The following is an 8,670-nucleotide window of genomic DNA, read 5'->3' as shown; positions in this document are numbered from 1 at the left end:
AGTTGCCATACTCGTTTTTATTATTATTGCCTACTTTTTCTGTCTTCATTCATTTATTATTGCTGTTACTATTCCTTTTTTATGATTATTATTTTTACTATTTCTGTCCATTCCTTAATTGCCAGTGTGATTTGCCTGATTTTTGTATACATATATTGTGCACTTGTTTGGTATGTAATTGTTATTATTATTAGAAAGTATACAATATTTGTATGCACATATGTTTATCAGTTTAGTTCCAAAAAGTATTGTTAATTAATAAGGAAATGGGTACAATTGAAATTCAATTAATCCGCAAACAACAAGCAGTATGCAAATATAATAAAATAAATGCAACGGCGTGTAAATATTATGTTACGTTCAATGTTGTATTCAACATATTTGGAAACGATGATAAACACAAAATTAGAAGAAAAAAATAACATTAGAAAGTTATTCAAACATGAAAATATGAATAAGAAACTTTCCATTTAACTGGAATGGTACAAAGTCAAAGAAGTGGATGTATTATTTAATGTGAATTAATAATGACTTTCTTGTGCAAGCTTCCAGATTTTCAAGTCATTCTTGTGACACTTTGTGTGTATTTTCGCCACCAGGATTACCTGTCTCTTTGCCTACACTTTGTATAAGTAGTCCTTTCGTAAGGCTAACTTTCACAGGACCACATGGTCACCCATTACTGAACTATTAAGTGCCCATCAATGTAGTCTGGTAAAAGCTTCATCTCATGTGTACAAGCTAGATGGTCTTCAGGTATTTAATTCTGGTAGCGTTTGTGCAGTCGTTGTCCCTATGCAAACCCCGTGACATATTTTTTAGTACTTTTAAACGCTTATTTGTTATGCATAGAGCTTTGTTTTATAGGTCCAATAATTTTTTGTTTACAGAAAAATGCAATACTTACAATGTTGCTTCTCACAATGTTCCTGTTCAAATGCGATATCCAGTTTACTTCATTCGCTAAAATTTTACAAACTTTTCTATCATTGAATAGCACAATACACGCTACTTCCAATTCTATTTCACTGCAATTCCAATGTTTCGTTTCGAAGTTTTTTATTTCCGTTGAAATGCAACGTTCAGAATTTTGCTAGACAAGATTCAAAGTATCTTGTCACAAGTAAGAAAACGTATAGTGTTTCCAATATTGCTTCCTTTGCAATTACTTGCGTCTTTCCTACAAAAATGTAAATTATTTAATATCTGCTTAAAATAAATCTATCGCTATATCGAATATAATATAATATTTAACGAATACCAGCTTACGCGAGAGCATACAAGGTTTTCTTCTGTTCCTTCAGGGAAGACAGCATCGATGCTTGGCAAAGTGGGGGAGGAGGCAAGGGATACGAGGAGTGTGAAAAATAATTTCCTGCCGCTGATATGTGGCGGATCGGACGAGAAGAAAAGTCCTGGCCGGGGGATATCAAAATATTATTCGAGGGTTACCTAGGGTAGCTCCGCATTCTCGCGCCATATAGGAGCCCTGTTGAAGCTAAAGTGGATGGTTATTGCTCTCAACCTGACCGCACAGGCTGGCACACTCGACTACCTCATGGCCGTACACGAATTTCATATTTACCACTGGTTAATCCATCATGCTTGGTTTATTTCAAATTTGTATCATTTATCTATTAAAACGCGCTACAAATAATTGTATTTCTCTTTTCAGGAGAATGTATCTCGTTGTTTCTCATTTTATTCTGCAAAAATTAAAAGACAGTAAGTACTTTGTAATATACTTTGGTAATAATTTGTTTTATTTTGTAGAATTAAAAAAGGATTCGTGATATCTCTTTTTATTTCTCTTACAGGATGATCATCAAATTTATGTGTCAGATGACGAAAAGAAATCTTCTTGAATTCTCCTTAACATATCCATCTGAAAACAAATCGATTTTATCAGCAGATAAGAAAACATACGTGTATTTCATTTGTATTTTTATGAATAACATTTTTTTCAATATTATTCATTCTTCAAGATCTTGAAAAATATACTTCTGTATAAATACGTCGACTTTATACACATTGTATATGTAATTATAGAGGAGCAAAGTTACAATATATAACTAGTGTTTCATCTTTTATCTAATTCCAATGAAAATTTTCTACGTTGCTTTTCAATGTAAAAATACAATTTTAGAGTTCTATTCAGAATACATATATATAAATTCGAATATTAATGTTTTCTACATTTTTATATTTCGTTTCTAACCAAGTGAAAAATCACTACATTGTTTTTTAATCTAAGTAGACAAATATTGAAGCTCTACTCAAAATATATGTAAATTGTAATATCAAGATTCTATGTATTCTTCTATTTCATTTCTGTATTTTAATTTTAGGGAACTGTGCGAGTAAAATCGTCCATCGGTTCCGGTATCACCACGAATCCACGATACAGAAGTAGGTGCACACGCGCGCGCGTGTTTGCGCCCAGTTGGGAAGCGTTGCACTCTCACACATGCGCGCACAAGTACAGCAAGTACTTACAATTAGTACGGGGAACGCAGCCCCAAGCTGTGAGAGACGGTCGATATGTGGTCACAATGAAGGGTGTGGCGTTCGAGGACCAAAAGCTCTCTCCTGTCCGCTTTATCCTACCATTGGCTGTTGCCAGGTGTCGAGAATGGCGGACCTTTCTCGCCGTGGCCCTCCGGCTTCTCTTAACAACACTTCAAGTCTTCTCGCGACCGCCACCAAAGATTTTGCTTTAATTGTGACACGTGGAATGGAGGCAGCTTTCTGATTTGCGATTCACACGCGTTAGTGTAATTCTTAGATCCTTAGAATATTGAGTCATTGTACATTCGTAATTAATCTTTAGTATTTAGTTCCTTGTTTCATTGTTGTAGTGTAGTACAGTGTTATAGTAGATTATATTTCTTTCTTTTGTTTAATGTGATGTTGAATGTGCTGATAGAATATTTACTTTAATTTTGGTTGTTTTCAGTTATAGTATACTCAGATAGTAGAATTATAGTACGGTATAGTATATACATAGTATATTTGTATGTGGTATTAAATATTTTTGATTCATTGATATTGACATTATTGATAGAAAAAAAAGAAATCTGCTTGTTTTTGTCAATTGAAAATATCAATTAATTAAAGTAGTGTGTTGTATGATACTTATGAGTTAGATCTTGCAAATACTTACTTCCTAAGCATAAATACTTATGTTGATAATAAAAATATCTATCGGAAGTAATTGCATAGTAGTTCAGAATTAAGTAACAGAGTTGCTGTATAACAAATTGTATAAATCTTGTCTTAATCCGTAAGTGCCTTGAACATCAAACTTTAACTTTCAGTATGAACTTATGCAATTGATACCTATCAAATGGAAATTACAACATAAAATATCTACTACGATTTTGACAACTCTCTTCTATATAAGAGTATAGTAAATGCGTGTAGTATAATATTCTTAAATCGTTCAAGCTCTCTTAATTTCCTACGAATGATCCATTTTCAGTGCCTTCAATTTTTGATGAAGTGTTACGTTTTCCAGGCAGGCTATAAATTCGCTTGAAAAAAGCCAAGTTTCCAACGAACAAACGATTCAACCAGAAAATTACATACTCAAGGTTCTTAGCGGGCGCTACTTTAATGGAGACACGTGTCGCGGGTATTTCAGATCGTCGGTACACCGTGTCGCGATGATGAAGAGAATGACGACGTTCGAGGAAGATTGATGAGGTGTGTTTACCGCTAACTAATTCCCGTCTGCTGCCGGTTCACGTCTAGCCAACTAACTTTTGCCCCCAGCGGAACGAGGATCCCGAAGAGCGTCCCGAATTTGCGCCGACAAATTGTTTGAATTCCACCGACGGATGATTGAGTATGGAATCGAGAATATCGTGAAAAATGCGTCGGTGTGGATCTAAGAAAGGACATTTCATTAAAATGGAAGTATAATGAAAAGATAGAAAGATTAGGTTAGGAATAAATGTAACAGTAAAAGCTTTATTTTAAACTTTTCATTTTGTTACATCTAATAACATAACCTTAAAAGATCCTTATTTCTTCACAGAAAAACCTGTTTCTTTCTCATCATCTATAATATCATCGTTTCTATCCCATTAGAAGAATCTTTATAATCCTGAAGTTCCTCGTCGATGACGTTTCATTCCAACTTCCGTTCTGGTTATAGGAGAAAGTGTCAGGTATATATTGATTTGGAGTAATTTCACAAAACGATACGATATCGTCGTAGAAAACATACAAATTGACGAAGAAAAAAATCTTTTGGTAGTCGTTCACCGGAGGTGGTTAACGAAGCATCACCCTGGATTAGGCTTGCGTCAAGCCACAAAACCAGCCTCTTCTCGGGGTTCTGCGTACGATGAAGAAACGGAGGTTATTCTTGGTTGAACAAACACTGGAATGGGTCGCGTGCGCCTCCCACATATTTATAGATTTTATCTCTCTTTGACTTCGCCGAGGCGAGTAGGCGTTCGTGTACTCGCGTGCACCACGAGCGGGAGGAGGAGGACGCGAAAACTGGGAGAAAATCTGTGGAATGCCGGTAGAAAGAAGGAAAACATCAGCCGGAATGACAGAAGAGAAGAAATCGAAAAGGGATTGCTTCTATTTTGGCTTGGCTAGAGAAAAATTTGCTTCCGTTACGTCGACCAGATTTTTCTTCAACCCTATCACATCTATGAACGAGATATCTGGCGTGTCTTTCCATTAAAATGCAAGATATCTACAAAAAAATTCGGCAAAAATTAGTTCAGGAGATATCTCTTGTGATATTTTTGATGTTTCATTAATGATATTTACTATGTATAGAACATGGACATTCGTTGTTACTTTTACATTTTATATGTATTCAGTATTAATTATATACAATGGTTACAAAAAGTATTAGCATATAGTACCTTTATTTTCCTATGAATCGGTTTTTTATTGGATTCTATACGTTTTATTCCCATTGTATATAATCTTTGTAATCACATGAAACTACTACTAAACGCGGTAGGAAATTTAACATACTTAGACTTACTTAATTAGTATCTAAATAATATAATGGATCTGCTGATATTTTCCTTAACCACTGTATACGAATATTAAACACACAAAATATCTCGCTCAAAGCGTCGCAAGAGCGGCCCACTTTCCAGATGCAAAAGGATTAAACAAAGATTAGCGAGATTGCTATAAATATTAAAAAATCGAATTTTCTACAGACTCGCCATGAATCGTCGAAAATGTCGAAACGTTCCTTATTCTTCATTCGGCGCTCTTTTCAGTAATTTTCACCGATCCGCGCACAATAAGAAGATAAACAAGCAGCTAGAAGAAGCAGAGGGAGGCGGCGAACAGTTGTCACCAGACATGAATGGGAAGGTTTTTCGCGAGCCACAGAAATGAAACGAACGACTATTGAACCAACCGATTGTTCGATGGTTTCGCAGTGTTATTTTTATAATTCACTATATTCTCGATTCTCCTGCGGTGGCTCTCGTGGCAAAGCGTGGTGTTGTTTTTATTGGCTGCATTTAGGGAATGGAATAGTGGAGGCCGACGAACAGGAAAGGGATCGAGCGAGAAAAAGGCGGCCACAACGCTGAAAGAGGGGAGAATCGGTGGGAACGGGGTGTTATTCCATCCCTTCTAGCAGCGCCGTCTATTCTATCCGGTAGCACCTACGTTCTAGTGCCTAAACCGAGCTAGAGGTAGGATAGTACGAGTTTTAGGGGTGGCAAGACACGATTCGAGGGGCTGAAGAGAGAGAGGAAGGACGTAGTGTTGTGGAGAAGGGGAGTGAAACGCGAAAGCACGCACGACTACCAGGGTTGACAATACCACAATCATCCAGTGTTATTTCAGTACGAATTTCTTCTGCCCACCCCGTCTTCCTTTCTCTTATTGTGTTCTCTCTCTCTCTCTCTCTCTCTCTCTCTCTCTCGTTTTTCCTCCGTTTCCCCCTTCCATTTTTCTCTCCTCTTTTCCTATCGTTTCTTCCTCTTCCTCTATTCATTCTCCTATTTTCAACATTTCGACAAACTTGTTCGTCTGTCTTTATCCTGGATGCTCCGGGATCTGGCCATTTTGCTAGAAGAAAAACATCTCTCGCCTTTTATCCGCAATTATCACTTTGTCGGGTTCTTTTTCTATTTTATAGGTAAGGCTGTTATTGTTGTCGGTGGTGGCATCTTGCGGTGTGTCGATTGGATTTTGAAATTTGATAGTACTGATGATAACAATAAGGCTAGAGAATAAATTCCTGGTTAATGTACGTTGGTCATTCTTTTTTCTTTTTTCAGAAAACTATGAACTCACGATCCCGAAAATTAGGCGTCACTCTTCCGGATTGGAAGGAGGCTTCTTTTTGTTTGAAATATACCCCGGGATTCTGAACGAGTGGCATCTGTAATAACAACGTCCGTTCTTGCAGCTCTCCCTATACGTAGCGTCGCTACGTGAACGCTACGTGAAATGGATTTCTGGAAGCCCGTTCAGGCTCTGATTAACCACATTTACGCGGGAACACTAATCCCGACGAAAGATCCATTACCGATAATAGTTTCATGGACAAAAAATATTTCCTTGAGAATTATTTTCCTGGAGAACCGGAAATGAAGGAAAAGAAAATGATATCTAAGGAAGAAGCATTTTTACATACGATGTAATGACTCATTACTAGTGAGTATTTGAATCCTTTGATATTTTTGTATACGAAATTTATGAATGAATTGGATACCGCATAGTAAGAGGAACTGAATGAACCAAGTTGTACACTGGCCACAAACCGTGACGTTATTTGGTTATCATAGCAAACCTAACACAACATGGTTTGTTATTTAACAAATCAATTGGTTCCATCCTCCTTTTTCAGCGTAAGTATCATTCCTTCTATGCCTTTCTTCTTTACGTTTATTTCTTCTTAAACAATTTTTTTAGGTTATATCATTCGACTCGGTTTGTCTATTCGTGAAAAAAACATTAATTGTATTATTGGCATAAATTTTATTGTTTTTAATAATGATTTTCACAGAGAAAAGATGTTTTGAAGTACTTGTAAATAATTCATAATTGCAAGTAATGTTACGTATAATGATAAGTAAGTATTTAATACAGTTTCTAGAAGTTCACTATGTCATTTTTTTATTACATATATTGGTATTTGAAGTCTATAGATATACCATATTGCCTTGAGATATAAAATAGGGAGAAAAATTAACACACTAGTAATTTGATATTTGTACGTATGTCAAAGGTAAAATGCAAAGTCGACGATTGACGATGTCTTCGCGTATCTTTCTTGTACTCTTTACTGAAGTATGTCGGAATAGAAAGAGAGGGAGAGAGAAATACTCTGTCGCCACCTTCTTAAAGCCAACGAAAATATTGTTTTACGTAAATATACGTTCGCGATGAACCACTTTTATCCTTTCCTTTTCACGCCTTTTAAGCGATAGAGCTGTAATTGTCAGCACTTTGTCATCAAGAATTTTGCCAGCTCCAATTGCAGGAATATGAACATATCGTAGAAAGCATGCATCGATTTAATTTTAATTAGTCAGCACTTCTATAAGATTTCTTCGGTAATTGTATAGATTTTTGATAATAATATATTGGATTACAAATTTATGAATTTTCGGAACAATCTAATAAATTAAAGTAAACCGTGCATTTTTAAATCTTATAATTAAATAAACGAGAATCGATCAAAATTAATTTTACTTTTTACTTTTTAGGTAAGTTTCTTCCTTCGTTATGTGCAATTCTACAAATAACACAAATCTATACATCTACAAATAATTACGATATAACTAAAATTATCAGTGTTCGTGGTATCATGGGGTCATATACTTCAAAAAGTATGAACGAATAAACGAAGAAGTGATCCATTAGGTAGGAAGCCCCAGCTGACACACCCTGACGCTATCAAAACACGCCTTAAAACTTATATTCCTGCGTAACGGCATGGTAGTGGTGGAAAAACTGCGTACGTGAGATAAAATAACAGAGTGTAGTTAACAGGCTTGGGTAAAAATATTCAGCCAGCTTCCACCATTCTCCCTTTCCTCTCTTCCTCTTTTTCTCTTTCATTCTCCCTCCCCCTCCTATTTTCCTCCTCTCACCTTTGATTCTTTTATTCTCTGTGATTACAATGAATCTTTCTAAGGCTTATCTATTTGTTACATAAAATTTTATAAAACACTATTTTTTTGAAGCTTTAACATTGGGCACTTTCAAAAACATCGCAATTTTTAATGCATGCAACATTGAAAACCTGTTGATATACTCCTATCTTTTACATTTAAATTTTGAAATATGTAAAAACAAACTTTAATTAATAACTAAAAGATGATACCCTTTTAATAACTAATTTCCCATATAAGTTTAATAAGTCATTTTTTAATGTACGATCTGATATTACGTACGTTTTTAATAATTGTATAAAAAATAAAACAAAGTACACCACACGGCAAGTGTTAGGTAAATCAGTTTCTAAATTACAGATATTTTATATGAATATTACCTATTATTGATATATTACCGACTTATATCAATTATATGTATGTAAGTTTATCGATAATATAAATTTCTGTCTTCGTCGATAATATGGAATTCGATTTCCGTCGATAATATAGATAGATTATATAGATAATATATTGTCGTTGTCATAGACAGGATAATTTTGATTTTGTT

At 35.2% G+C, this 8,670-nt stretch overlaps 1 long non-coding RNA gene across 5 annotated transcripts; it reads left to right on the top strand.

Moving 5' to 3' along the window:
* Positions 1-4,994: 4,994 nt before the first annotated feature.
* Positions 4,995-8,432, top strand: LOC126865272 (uncharacterized). 5 transcript variants are annotated; one of them, XR_007689718.1, is made up of 5 exons: positions 4,995-6,136; positions 6,279-6,657; positions 6,723-6,851; positions 7,010-7,075; positions 7,232-8,432. It is a non-coding gene; the product is annotated as an uncharacterized LOC126865272 (long non-coding RNA). The 5 variants fall into 5 exon arrangements; XR_007689620.1 differs by having other exon boundaries at positions 6,723-7,075; positions 7,232-7,371; positions 7,713-8,432; XR_007689833.1 differs by having other exon boundaries at positions 6,279-6,640; positions 6,723-7,075.
* Positions 8,433-8,670: the final 238 nt, after the last annotated feature.

Source organism: Bombus huntii, chromosome 1, assembly GCF_024542735.1.
Source record: "Bombus huntii isolate Logan2020A chromosome 1, iyBomHunt1.1, whole genome shotgun sequence".
Lineage (NCBI taxonomy): Eukaryota > Metazoa > Arthropoda > Insecta > Hymenoptera > Apidae > Bombus > Bombus huntii.
Note: the sequence above shows the minus strand (reverse complement) of the source record. Positions and strands in the feature narration are given on the sequence as shown.